Below are 15,763 nucleotides of genomic sequence, written 5' to 3' on the forward strand. Positions count from 1 at the left end.
AAGAAAAGACAGTGAAGACTTATGAGAAGTGGCCAGTCAGGTTGGGAGAAGACCAGCAGAGTTTGGTATCATCAATTCCATGAAAGAAAATTGTTTCAATTAGGCGAGGAGGGTCAAAGTGTGTTGAACACCCCCCCCAAGGCCAATTACAATGTTGGCAGGTCATGAATATTAAATTTAATCTCTCCTATGCAGTGTGGTAGGAATGGAAGTCACATTAGAAGATCATTGAGAGGTAAAAATTTGGACAGAGAGCATCTGAATATATTTTAGGGAATTTCTTCTGTGAATCAGAAGAAGCAAAATTATAAAGTAGCTTAGGGGAATGTAGGATTCATCTGAAGTACGGAATTAATTTTATGTTAAGGCGAATATCCAGTGGAAAGAGAGAAGTGATGAGTAGGGAATGATGGTTTTTCATAAGAAGGGGAAATAAATGTTTAAATACTTATTGGCTTTTAGAAGAGCAGAGATGCATCTCCCTTTGTAATGGTAGAAGAATGTATATTCTTAGAGAAGAATTAATAGAGAAGAAATATATGCGAGGAGGGATGTGGATTTTGAGATGATAAATTCACTTCTGATTGCTTCTATTTTCCCCAACAAAAGGATGAGGTGATGTCATCAACTGAGACAGACTGGAATACTCTGTGGGTGAAGATTTGAGAATACAGGGAATTTGGCAAAATTTTAATAGAATCACACACAAGATTAGGGAAGTAAATTTACCAAGATTAGGGAAGTGAACTTACTGAGGAACGTAACAGGATTTCCCAGATCTGAGGTGGACTCGTTTCCTATCTGTGCTTGGCGTGGCTGCAGGGCAACCTTCAGCAGCTTCAGAACACATTCAAGAGGACTGGGGGAAATGGACCTGTCTGCAGGGGCCTGGCTGTGGATGATCCAGGGAACAAAGTAAGTAGGAGGTGAAGTGAAGGGAGGAAGGTGATGGAGAGTGAAACAGTGGAGAGTCAGGGCTGAGGAGCCTTCATGAGGGTCAGTTTCAGTGGGGATCTGGAGTAAATGACATGGAAGGACAGAAGATGGAGGTCAGGGAAAGCAATACTTGTGATGGATTTTTGGAGGAGGTGCAGACATTGGTCCTCAGAAGGTTTGGAGTATGAACATGGAAGTGAGTTGATTGTAGCTTGGAAACAATGATTGAACAGAGAGATGCCAGATAACTTATTATTTTTGTGAACATGATTATGTGTAGACCCTGTTGGAAAAGAATGAGATATTTATACTGCAGTCCTGTACTCATTTGTGTGGTGGTAAGAACTGCATCTAAAACCACAAACTAAGTCAAATGTGTGACATAAAAGGGGAAAAAATGTGATGGAGGAGGCACCTGACGTTTTTTGACCTCCTTTTCTTTTCCAGACATGCTGTGATGTGTGGAATATGTTGTAATTATTTACTCTTCTCTACATGATGGGGAATATTAAGTAGTGTTTTTGATGTCTTCAAAGTATTAAAACAAATAGCAAAATATATTATCAGAGCCAGCATTCCAATTTGATTGAAATTTAAGCAATTTTAAATTTCCCCTCCTGTCCGGTGCCTTCATGGAATCGTATTGTGCCAGGGGTGGAGTGATCTTAGTGCCACATAATCTGCCCCTCTTTCTTGTCCCATATTTACTGTTGGGAAACCAAGGTCTAGAGAAACATGGAGAGTTGCCCAGAGTTTTCCACTGAGTAGGCGGCAGAGCCAGGTTGTCAGCAGTGTACCCTGGTCAGAAACTGTCACAGCCATTACTCTGAAGGCAGGCAATGGTACCAACTCCCAGTACCTTTGCTGGACCCGAACAGCCAGGACTAGAACCAGAAACTTAAGCATAAATGTTCATTGCAGCTCTATTTACAATAGCCCGGAGATGGAAACAACCTAAGTGTCCATCATCAGATGAATGGATAAAGAAGATGTGGCACATATATACAATGGAATATTACTCAGCCATAAAAAGAAACGAAATTGAGCTATTTATAATGAGGTGGATGGACCTAGAGTCTGTCATACAGAGTGAAGTAAGTCAGAAAGAGAAAGACAAATACCGTATGCTAACACATATATATGGAATTTAAGAAAAAAAATGTCATGAAGAACCTAGGGGTAAGACAGGAATAAAGACACAGACCTACCAGAGAATGGACTTGAGGATATGGGGAGGGGCAAGGGTAAGCTGTGACAAAGTGAGAGAGTGTCATGGACATATATACACTACCAAATGTAAGGTAGATAGCTAGTGGGAAGCAGCCGCATGGCACAGGGAGGTCAGCCTGGTGCTTTGTGACCACCTAGAAGGGTGGGATATGGAGGGTGGGAGGGAGGGAGACACAAGAGGGAAGAGATATGGGAACATATGTATATGTATAGCTGATTCACTTTGTTATAAAGCAGAAACTAACACACTATTGTAAAGCAATTATACTCCAATAAAGATGTAAAAAAAATTTAAAAAAGCAAAAACTATAAGAATACAAGTAAAATGGGCAAAAACTCAAAAAAAATAAAAAGTGGTTGTGTCATCACCATGAGGATATCAAGTATCATTTGCTATACTTTATGTAGGAAAATCAGTTGACCAAGGTTTTTCCAGGTTTTGAGCAATGATTTGCAACCTAACTAAACCTCATCACCAGTAGGACTTTACAAATAAGCACAGACTGTTTTCCCTAGGTACAGCTTTTCAAGAAATTCAAGCCCTGCATTACAAAACTGAGTGTAAGACTTTTCCAAAAGGATCTCTAAAAGGGTTTTATTTATTTTTCCAGTTTTGAAATGAATCAGTGAACAAAAACTGTGGTTAAGGCAATACATTTTAACTTATTAGGAGCTGTCAGATGAGAATTATTTTGTTGAAAAAATCTACAGTATACCGCTTAATGTAAAAGTTTAATTACAGAGCAGCCTGAAGTTGCCAATAGCAATTCTTTAATTTCCTGAGGGTTTAACTGTGTGCCTAAGTTAGATTTGAACTGTACAGCCTCTAGTTTGTTATGTGGTAATATAAGGATGTATTGTGACAGAAAAAAAGCTGAATTTCAATTACTTAATTATAAGGTCAAAGGTTTCTATCTTAGATTCTGAAGAAATGTATTGACATCTAAGCATGCTAAATATTTTATATTTTTAAATGAAACAAGTAATTCATCAAGTTAATTTATCTCACTGTATGCACTTGCTAATTCTATGCACATATTATACTAAATAGATCTGTGTGTCCTTATCCAGGTACGATTTAAAATTAGAAGCATATGCTAAAACATTTATCACATGTCTTCAGGACAACCGAATGCCTCTCTGTATATAAAAGACAACTTTCAGGAAAGTATTTTCTTCTTGTTATATAAACATAGATGTTAAAAATAACCAGAGTTAATAGCTATACAGAAAAATCCTAGCACTATGCAAACAGGCATATCCAAATACTGACAAGACAAACACTTTCCTCAGACCAAGGATACAGATATTTCTCGGAAAGCTTTAAAATATCTGGAAGGCAGTGTTCTTGTGTTATCATTCCTTTTATAAAAGTACTTGTTGGCTCTCTAAGAGATCACCTAATTAAAGATCTAAGATTGGGCTTCCCTGGTGGCGCAGAGGTTGAGAGTCTGTCTGCCGATGCAGGGGACACGGGTTCATGCCCCGGTCCGGGAAGATCCCACGTGCTGCCGAGCAGCTGGGCCCGTGAGCCATGGCCGCTGAGCCTGCACGTTCGGAACCTGTGCTCCGCAACGGGAGAGGCCGCAACAGTGAGAGGCCTGCGTACCGCAAAAAAAAAAAAAAAAAAAAGAAAGAAAAAAAATCTAAGATATTCATTCAAAATGAAAGCCTAACTCTGCAGAGCCGAAAGCACTGAGCGGACAGTATTACAAGATATTTGCAAGATCTTAGGATAGCTTAGAAAATGGAAGGCAGAGGAACAAGAGAAGTGAATAATTTCATAGGGCAAGTTCCTTGTGAAGGAAGTGGACGCTTTTCTGTTATAAATCTTGTGTAGAGAAGGCTCACCCTGTAAGTTCTCTCCCTGCACCAAGCATGGTGACATATATTGATTACTGATTAGTTGACCCACTACAGCTCTGAAATTTACTGTTCTCCCTGTTCTACAGATGGGGAGGTTAAGTCAGTGAACACGTTCCAGAGGCAGGACTAGAACCTGTGTTTCCAGGTTCCTCAGTTCACTGCTCCTCCTATCAGACTTCGGTGGAAGTCATATTCTTTTAGTGTCTCCATCAAAATTATGATAATTGCTCAGTAAAAGGTAACAGCTAGAATAAAGGTCTTCTTTCAAATGCACTGTGGCGAGTATGAACATGCCTACTGACTCAGAGCATGTGCAGATGCAAGACATAGAATCTGCCACCCCAAGCCCTCACTACCACCCCATTACCATCCGTCCAAACACAAGCAATATACAGTCATGAAATAGGGCAACGGCAGCCACAGCAAAGACACATCTGGGATTTGGAAAATGGAAGAACAGTAGCAGTAATTGGGTCATGGCGGTGATGGTGTCTGGAGGGAGCCCCTGTCCTGGTTGTGGGGAAACCCTTGACTAGGCATGGATTCTATTTACTGAGCAGAACGATCTTTCTGTTTCTCTACTGCCCCCAGCATCCCTCTCTGGGGGATGCTCCCCTGCCCAGTCTCCTTACTGGAATTACCTTAGTGGGTATAGAGGAGAATACTTTCCATGGAAGTAAATGGATGTCACAGGTCAGTTCATGCTGGTGCTAGTGTAGGTGCTGAGATGTTGGCTTGATGCTGCAGCAGTCAATCACAGGCTCCCAGTTTCTTTAGGAAAAGGCTAATAGCTCCCCTATCTCCTTTAAATTTTAACGTGAATTTATTTTGTCTGCTCTTAGAAATGAATCATATCAAGTTCATCGACAAAAACATCATATCTTTTATAATAACTATTCTATTATAAATATTTTAATCTACGTAATGCTCATGATTGAAAATAAGTAGCCCAAAATTTGAATAACAAACAATTCCCTTCCGCTCCCTACCCTACCTTCCTTTTCCCCTCCCTAAATAGAGCCAACTTGAACTCTTTTAGCTCTTTCTTCTGTTGTTTTCAATACATCTCCAGAAAATATTGCTGTCATTTTTACTTACCACCTGTAGACATTGTCTCTTTACTTCCTTCCAAGAAGAGAGTTTACTTGTTGCTTTTCCCATACTCCCCTCTGCCATCTGCCCACCATAGTTATATTTATTTATTTCTATCTACTCTGTGTCAGTCACTGTCCAAGGGCCATCTTTCTTCTGAAGCGTCCAAGAGAGGATCCTTCCTGGCGTCTCCCAGCAATCTCGACATTCCTCGCCTTACAGCTGTAGCACTCCAGTCTCTGCCCCCATTACCATATGACCTTCTCCCAGTGCTTCTGTCTCTCTGTCTCTTCTCTTCTGATAAAGACACCAGTCATATTGGATTAGCACCCATCCTACTCAATATGACCTCATCTTAACTCATTACATCTGCAACAACCCTATTTCCAAATAAGGTCACATTCTGAGGTACTGGAGTTAGGGCTTCAACATAACTTTCAAGAGGATGCAATCCAAACCATAACACCCTCTTTCCCTCTTCTATTTTATTGGAATTCTTCTCATCTTTCTGTCTCTTCCTCTCTTCCTTCTACATTGTCAGATTTTTCTTCACTTTATTTCCCAAAATGCCAGTTATATTTTTATTCTGGCAATCACATGCTTAATTGATAACAACTCTTTCTCAGTCTAAAACTGTTGCTTTCTGTTCCTCTCCTGATTTTTTTCCCTTGAAGTTGTCCAAATATTCTATTTAGAATAATATCCATTTTGCTTCTTCTTTTTCTAAATTATTAGTTATTCTGTTTGTTATCTTTTATTCTTTTCTATTCTTGGAAGTTTCTCCTTAAATCTTGGGTGATTGTTAGGTGACCCTTCATGATTAAGTACAAGACCTGGGAAAGTGGTTTTAACCAATCTATACCGATGGGTGAAGTTTATTACATGAGTTGTATTTCCATGCAGACTGACACGCACTTCCCACTCTTTTCATCCTATGACTTTAAGATTTTTACAATTTTGTTATCACTATACTATGATCTCAGAACAGACAAAATATAATAGGAATATTGATGGCTTTGGTGTGTGGATTCCATCTACAATATTTGCTATATACTTATGAGGATTCTGAAAAAATGACAGAGAAAGAGACACCCTAGTTCAAGCACAGAATTTAATTTAAACTTCACTATTCCTTGCTTATTCCAAACAGCAACAACAACAAAAACAACAAGACCCCAGAACCTTGAATCTGTAGACTCTGATAATTTTATAAAGCTTTACAATGACATCTATTTTGCCTTCCTAATTTTCATATATTATCATGTGCTAATCAATTCAGTGTTTGACACAACAAAATGATTTGAGAAACACAACTACAGAATTACCATTTTATTCATAAGAGATTCTGGTTAATGAGGTTCACTCATATGGGCCAAGTTGATTTTGTCCATCAAGCAAGATGATTGCTTGAACAGAGAGATCCTCTTCATACATTTAAAGAGAAATGTTATCACATGAAGATTATGATTAGCTTGTTTCTGCATTTTTACTCAGGTCATGTGGTTACTGATCCTCACGTGCTTCCCCTCTGATGACAGAGAGAAGTAAAGCAGGTCATCATGTTTCCATCTGTTGGACCTTCTGTAGACCAAGGAGGTGGGGTTCGTTTTTGCTCCTAACAACGAAGTACTATTTGTAGGGCTAACTATGTCTGGTTTCACAAATGACTTGCCAAGGCTGCCTTATTAATTATATGAATATTACTCACATTTGTTACTTTAAAACGTTCTCTGCTCTTCTCTTGAAACTAGAAAGAGAAAGAGAGAACATATGAAAAAGTATCTGACTCCAGGCCTGGCAATTAAAGAAATAGAGTTGAAATAAATGGCTGCCTTGGTAAAAAGTTTAAAAGTATTTATATACATGTAAATTACTTCTTTTCAGACATGGATTTCTGACTGCTTAGTAGTATCATTATCATAAAGAAATCCAATATTTCCCCTAGAGCTGGAATTGAATGAGATCAACCTGGAAAACAAAATTTGATCATTAAACAATATACAGAGGTTATCATTTCTACCAGGCAAGTCTATAAATGCCCTTAAAAAGGGGTCCTTTGTGCCAGCAGAAAATCAACTCTTAAAAACTGTGTTCTCTGTGGCAGGCAGTGAGGTGTCCAGTTTCTGTAAACCTGAAGCTTGCACTGGACAGACTTAGGGACAAGCTGGACACTCGGACAGCACACAATTGTCACTCTCTCTGGGTTCTCACAAGGAACCCATAGTCAATACGGTCAGCCCTCTGTATCCACAGGTTCTGCACCCATGGAGTCAACCAACTGAGATCAAAAATATTTTTAAAAATTCCAGAAAGTTTCAAAAAGCAAAACTTGAATTTGCCATACACTGGCAAATATTTACATGGCATTGACATTGTATTTACAACTATTTACACAGCATTTTCATTTTATTAGTTGTTATAAGTAATCTAGAGATGATTTAAGTATATAGGAGGATGTGTGTAGGTTATATGCAAATATCTCACCATTTATGTAAAGGCCTTGAACATCTGGATTTTGGTATCCATGAGGGCCCTGGTACCAGTACCCTGAGGATACAAAGAGACGAGTGTATGAGAGTGACATAGCTGGCATTGCTAGTGAGATTTATCCACTGTCCAGACTTTGTGTCCAAGTCTGTCAGATTCAGAAGACTTCAGTCTTACCACAATACAAGCTGACCTATAAACATGCAACGTGTCTAAACTCAGACCGTTTACCACCCAGGGGTTTATACATAAGATCATACAACTTTCAGACACTCAAGGCATATCGGTTGAACAATGAGAATATTAAGTGAGTAATATTTTATGTCTTCATGGGATCTATCTGAAGATTATGCCCAGACTTTACATAATATCCTGAAGTATGAAAATGTCATGTCTTAGACTGAGGGATGAAAGTGACTTAAGGCAGAAGAGACTTTCATACGCATCTTTAAATTTAGAATGATTCCAGGACGAGCTGCTCTCATGAACAAATATGTTTATGACATACAGACATTCACATTTAGAGACAATCCAACGGAATGCGTCCTAAAGTTGTACAGGACTAAACATATAAAATATGAGTTGATCATCTCAACTGCTTACTAATTACAGAAAAGAACATCAAACAATAATAGAATAAAACATTTGTGATTCAAGCTGCAGGTTATTGAAAAGATAATTTCATATACATTACTTTACTGGAATGTAAATTGTAACAATTACTAGAGAAAAGTTAGGTAAAAAAATGTTAAAATGAGGATATATTCTTATGATGTATTAGTATTAGAGATTATTGTGTAAACATTAAAATTATATTGATTTAGTAATGTAACTTTTTATATTAATTAAAAGGGCAGCACAGATATAGATGTAGAGTATCTCAATTTGTATAAATAATATTTAGAATAAATTAGAAAGAGGTATAACATACCACTTGATGGTGGGTTGTGGGTAATTTTATGTCTTTATTAGTCTTTCACAAACTTTCATTCATTCTGTGTTATCAGCAATACCAGCTATAGCATAAGAAAAATATTTAAACTGTCACTTCCTATTAGACAACCTGTATTACCTAATGTTTCTTCTCTGCGTAATACTTTTCTTCTGATCTTTGATCTGTTTGAAATTGTACTTATTCTTCAAAGTACAACTGAAAGGTAGCCACTTCAAAATGTATTTATAACACAGAGTGTAAGTAAGTAAATTAATATCTCCAAAGTTACTTAATTAAGTCTTCCCTGATTTCTTCAGTGCCAAGCAGAATTAATAACATTTTTATTTGTTTTCCAATCACTGTGTGTTTATACTTTTCTGTATTCCTTACAGCAGCTCAACCACAGGGCAGCCAATGCTGAAAATATTGTCTCTTCCCCTCAACTCCAAATCCTCAGGAGAAGGTTTTATAAAATACTTATTACTCTCTTCTCCAGATAATCTCTTACAGTGACTTAAAATGACTTACACAGAGGAGATATTTCGATAAACTTTTTGCTAAATTGAAATCTTTCACTCTTTTTACGAACCACTAAAAACCTTAGTTATGTGTCAAGATCAAGTGAACAAGGTGAAGAAGATTAAAAATTGAGTTGCCAAATGGTCTACATTTCTTTTGAAGGTGATTTTTTTAGTTTTTTTTCAAGGATACCTAACTGTATCGGATCTAGTCACTAACATGTTCCATTTCCAGAAATGAGATAAAACAGTGTGTATGTGTATTTAGTTCTATATAGTTATGTATATTTAATTTTATTTCCCATTTCCCCCATAAAATCTAAACTATGTTGAGAAGTTAACCACTGCCCTCCACATCTAAGTATGCATGTAAAAGTTGATGTTCAATGAACAAAATCTCCTATTATAGTCTTTTTATATTTCTTAAAGGAACACACTGGAGACATAAAGTCCCCAAGATTATTTGCAATGAGAAAAAAGAGAGATTTCTTTCACAAAGACACATTCAGGTTTTAAGATCGTATGTATTTATAATGGTTTTTAATGTACTTCTGTATTACCTTGTTGGAAGCACATGCAAACCTGTGAAGTAGGTGATTTTATTCTTAACTACACATTAAAGCAGGGGAAACAGTTGATGGGAAGCTATTTAACAAGGACTGTTTTACTTTTGGCAAATAGCATCATCCAGTTGAAATAAGGTAAGCTGAAAAAGGCTCTTTATTGTAAGGATAGAGGAATGGGCCAAAGAAGAACGTCTCTATTCTTTGTCTCCATTTCTTGGCCCCCATTCCTGGGCTCTCCCTACATCTCCTGATGGGATTCTGTCTAGGATTCTGTCTCTCTGCCCTGTGTGGAAGTAAGAGGGGGATGTGGCGATCACAGGTCCGAGACTTACCTGCTACAGGCTCATCCAGAAGAGACAGTTTTTTCAGCCCAAATTCCAGGCAAGACAGTCTCCTTATTGTCCCATCATATCTCAAGTCCACCTCCCACACTTCAGTCCATTTGGCCACAAATAGGTGTCACAACTGAGACCTGACTGCGTGGCTGGCACATCAGTGACCATGTGAATGAAGAAAGGAAAGCCACCCCTGGTGACGGCATCCAGGAGGAATTCCATCCCCTACGAGGGCAGTTGGATGGCTCAGCTATAGTCATCCAGGTTAAAGTAACAGAACCTGGAGCAAATAGGAGGACCAGTCTCAACTTCCTAACTGGAGGATTCTTGGTGAAAGGAGGGGGCAAGTTTTGACATGAATCAAGTTTAGAAGTTTAGATTGATATCTCTGGCTCAATATTCTGTTTTCTGAAGTGAGGATGAGTTTGTGTTTAAAATGAGCCTAGGAGTGTTTTCATTCAGAGACTGAACACAGCACAAAAGTGTTAGCCCTTCCCTGTTCTTGACTGAAGGGAGAGTATGGAAGGTAGAAGATTATTTTTGTACATATGACAAAAGGTCACGATAACTTTAAGAGCAGCAACACCATTCTCAATTCGCATACTCTGTGCTATGTCATCTTATTAGTAACTAAAACCATGATTCTCCATTCTCCGTTTTCCAGACAAGGATTGTGGGTATAATGGTTAAGAGAGTTGTCTCAAAACATGGAGCTAATAAAAGAGAGGGTAGGGTGTATCACCATGGCTGTCACTCCAGCAGACCCAAATGGTCATGTATCTGATGTTTCCCTTGCAGAGATCCGGGCTGTCCCAGCTGCAGGCCCATTCCCACTGCCTGTTACCCACCAAGAGCAGTGGTGACTTCTGGCTGACAGTGTAAGACACAGTTTGCTGAAATAGGCGATGGTGTGAGGAGAAATCCAGAAAATGTCTCTTTGAGATTAAGAGTCATACAACAATCGAGCAACTGGGCTGGGCGCTGATTATCCCTGTATTGTGTTCATTGGTAAAATATATATTTGTCCACCTAACCTCTTGCCATGGCTGGTTTCCCTGTTCTTGACCTAAATCTTGCTTGAGATAAGTGCTCTCATGTTCAGGCTTTGTGGGCATTCAGACCCTGGAAAGGTGAGCATTATGAAGACCAGGTGCTGACTGAGAGTAGAAAGACTAACTCTGAGAAATGAACTCAGCCTGTGGTAGGAGGGATGCAAGCAAGGTTAGGAGAAGAGCAGAAGGAAGCTGAAGAATGAGAACGAAAGGAATTTTCTTCTCAAAACAGGAAATTTTCTAATGGGATATCCAGGAAGACCAAACCAGCAAGATCTGAGAATTGCTGGATGAGGTGTTTTAGCTTCAGTCTAGAATATGGAGAGCTGGGTGTTAAGGGGTCTTTGAGGAGGACTTGAAAATATAGCCAGGTGAGTCGGAACTCAGAAGAAACCTAAGCAGAGGAGGGAGCTGCAGGTATACAGATTTTAACTTAATCACACTGTTCTCAATATTTCTGAAAATAGAATCTTCAAGTCGTGCTATACATTTAAAATTGATTCATTAGGTCATAATAACGAGACATTTCTTGGGTACTTAGATCAGAAACTGAGCATGTGCTGTGATCTCTTTAAAATTAGTAGGCAGAAGATATGACAGCTTCAAACATACAAATAACATCTAGGTTGTGCATCCTTATTCTCTGCTCTGATTCTACTTATTTAATTAGGGCTGAAGAAAATGTCATTTACAGAACTACAGTGTGTCAGATCGACAATTGACTTTATGACAATGCGCCTCTAAGTGAAGCTACCGCGAAAAGACCACTGCCGACGGTCTGCGTGTGAAAATAACGATTGTAACCGACTGTCGCCCCGTGCTCTTGCCTCGCTGGGAATTAACGGGCAGTCTGTGGAAAGGCAGCCCATATGTTCAAAGGTCATGATTCTGTGACTTAGGCTTGAATTTATCACAGGGATAAGGTAAGACCCACTCGCCAGGAAAAGGTCAGCTTCAGAAAGAGCATCAGAACCCGTGTGCCGGCTGGTCTCTGGTGACTTTACTAGGCGCTGCACGTCCTTTACAGCTGCCTTTGAAACCCCGTGTCTAGTGCACTTTCTGCTTCTGACAGTAGCAGCTCCACCGTCCCAGCGACACCGCTCTAATTAGGATAAAACTTCACCCACCGAGAGGACCTGGCTCTGGCACATCACAGTCCCACAGGAAGCAGACGTGGCACTGCCATTTTCATAAAGGAAGAGAACATTTTTTTCCAATAGATAATCATTGGCAGTCGAAGAAAGGTTAGTGGAGAGGCTGCTCTCTGGATAGAGTTAATCCAAATGCAACAGGAAATATTAAGAAAAGCACATGCATTCTGACTGAGGCGGTCGCCCAGCATGAAGTGCCAGGATGAGGCAGTTATCCTCTTTCAGAAATATTTTGAAGCACCAAATAAAACAACCTTATTTTAACCTGGTCTTAGATTAAAATAGCTTTTCCAGTGGGTTGTGCCTTTGAGACAGGCTGCATTTCAGCATGGCACAAGAAATTTGCAGAGATTCAAGTGGCATATCAGAGATAAAGAATCAAGTCTGTAGTTGTTTAGACTATAGCCCTTAAATAGTGGGGGTCATTTATTCTTGTAATTGATAATGGAATTGAAACTTCTTTTTGGTCTGTTAATATATAGCACTGACTTATAATTGATTTGATACAGAGATACTGACAGAATCATGTAAAAAAACTCAGTGTTTGAAATAGAAATTTAAAACACATACTATTAGACCATCTCTGTAAAGAAACAAAACAATTTTTAAAAAACCTCCCAACTTCTCAACCTCTACTGTAAGCACTAACCTATTAAATCCCCTCCCCTGATGATGCAAACACATGATCTATCCCCATTTGGAAAATTCAGAGTTCAAATGTGAGTTTGGAAATTTAATTCTTACTGCAATAAGCATGCTTTTAATTTAAACTAAATGAATAGTTTATTTCACTCCTTCTATATACTAAATTTTATTAATCTCTTCATAATTTCAATTTTGAGATTTTATTTAGGTGAAGAGAAATTTTGGAAGTTGTGATCAATTGGAAGAAATTGAAATTTCCTTAGGAAATCACCTTGTTTATTTGCTCTATACACATACATCTGTCATGAATTATGCACTCATCTACAAACCACCCAAATCATAGAAGCCATATTTTAAAAAGGATTCCTGGGGTGTTGTTTTGTATTTCTTTGGTGGTGGGGAAACAGATCTAATATTAATTCACCTTTTGAAAACTTGCTCACTCATAATAAATTATATCCAAATAATTATATTTCCTGTTTGTATGGAAAAGTTGTTTGTATTAATAAATCAATTATGAATAACTCTCTTGAATATTTAAACCAGTTCAGTAGCTGTTCTGGTTTACGTGTCAGAGTATGCTCACATTTAAAGTAAGTTTATTAAAGTTACACAGAAGATGAAATAATCCCTTGGCCAATTTTAGGTTTTTTTATATCTATTTATTCTTTATTTGTTAATAAATATTTATGTAAACACACCAATTTTCCTTAATATCATCTTTTATTTTCTATTAATATTTCACTTACATATCAAATATTTTAATCTAATTTCCCAATTACAGTCTTTGGAAAAGTCTAACACAGACAAAAATTTCCTCTAAGAATTCTGTACCTAAAAGTCTCTACATTTAAAATGGCAACAACCAAACAATGAACTTGTTCTGTATTATGCTTAAATATTAGATGTTAATCATTGAGTCTGTCTTTTTTTAGAACAATTGACCATCTTTTCAAGACTTCTTTCCGAGGAAATGCCTAGTGAAAGTCTTAGAAATACACTTATTTTTAAGAAAAAAAGAGTTCAGAAGTAACATAAAAAATTGTTGAAGATAGGAATTACAAAGCACTAAATAGAAAATAAAAATTGAATGTGATTTCAGGTAAAAGTACAAAGTTGCGAAAACTAGTCACGAATAAAAATGCCACTTTGCCTTTCCTAGTATCTAGTACGTTTAACGCTGAATTTTTAACTGGAACATGCCATTAAGATAGTCTCTAATCGTGTTATATCTCTTTATGATAACATGTAGATTTTAATTAAGATCAAGTTAGGGATATGACATTTTTTCAACTAAGCTAAAGCAAGAGTATTTGGTTTCTTCCCATAACCTTAGGGGGCGACCTCCCCAAGGGGACAGCCTGCCCAGCAGTCCCAGTGAGACTCAAACCTCAGAAAAGCACCCTCTGCAACACATTGCCAATAAAACATTTGTCTTATGGTTTTCCCTGATCTCATTCTGTTTCACAAGTTGAATATGGATAAGCCTGGTCAGTGTTGAAACTAGAGGTCAAGGTTGCTTCGGGAACTGCTTGAAGCCACTGATCGGTGCATTTGTCAGCCAGATGCCTCTTCCCTTGAAGCAGAGGATGAGGGCCGAGGAAACGGGATATCAAACCAGCCGACTTGATTGGGGTTTTGTGAGCTTCACATGTATGTGTATGCTCCATATTATTGATATATATATATACACACACACACATACGAGAGACAGAGAAAGAGAATATGTATGTGTGTGTGTGATCGATTTGGATTTCTATTTGTTGTCATTACATCACACACACACACACACACACACACACGCATCATTTCATAATGAGGTCTACTGGACTTTGGAGTTCTGCTACTCTGTCTAAATTCCAAGGTATGTGATTATATTTCCCTTGTTCGAATCCCTTCCCTACTGTTCATTTAAGATGAAATGGCAGTCTTCAGTTTTACGTACCACCTCCCTCAGCTGACTGAAATAAAGATTGCCTGGTAGCAATCCTGGAATGAGTGAATGAAGGGCGTGAACCGGGCATCATTATATTGATATTTTCCTGATAAAATGAAGCAAAAGTCTATATGTTTTATATCACAGCATGAAACTGTGCACATAATGTAGCAAACGTAAGGTGTGAACCATACTATGTTGATGTTCGTATCAATATTGTTTAACTACTCTTATTTTACAAAATTGACATTATTTCGCTGCAGAGCAAGGAGGATAAAAAGGAAAGAAAGGTTAGGTGGGTAAATGTAGAAGTATTGAGTATTCATGGTGAATAATGAAAAGGTTTGCATCAAGCTGCAGCTATTATTCAAGTCTTGTGTCCTGACTAAACAATTAACTCACAAGCTTCACTGGAAAACTGCTCGACTTTGACTTAAACTACAGTATTCGGCTAACGGTCTCTGTTTTCACCAGTGAGTCTGGCTTTAGGGGTGTTTGCCTAAAACAAACACATTTTTTAAAAACCATGGAAATGCCACTTATTTTACATATATACATATAATTTATATGACTTATGCTTATGGTTGTTGTTACTTCCAACAACTCTGTGAGGCAGGTTTTAATTGGTTCAACTGCACGGGTGTAAAAGCTGAGTCTCAGAGGTGTATATGTCAGAATACAGGACATGCTAATTATATACACTCGTGCTGAGACTGGAACACAAATTTTTCTAACCCAAAATCCACTGATACAAACATATGGGCATCTAGGATAATCCTAAATGCTAAAGAAAATCTTACATTCTGGGTGAACTTGTGTCTCCCATATTCATTGTCAATATTCTGCTGCCTCCAGTCACCCTATGGGTTGTATCGATACCATCTTTGTACTGATTGATTTCGTTTTTACTGGGATCCAAGCAGAAGGACTCATCACAGAGACTCAGTTAAGGGGACCAAGTGTACGAGAGCCACTCTGAGGAAAAAGAGTGACAGCCTGATGCTCTGGGGCAAAT

This window comes from Delphinapterus leucas, chromosome 13 (genome assembly GCF_059928025.1).
Source record: "Delphinapterus leucas isolate spDelLeu-1000000601 "Yukka" chromosome 13, BTC_Dleu_Yukka2, whole genome shotgun sequence".
Lineage (NCBI taxonomy): Eukaryota > Metazoa > Chordata > Mammalia > Artiodactyla > Monodontidae > Delphinapterus > Delphinapterus leucas.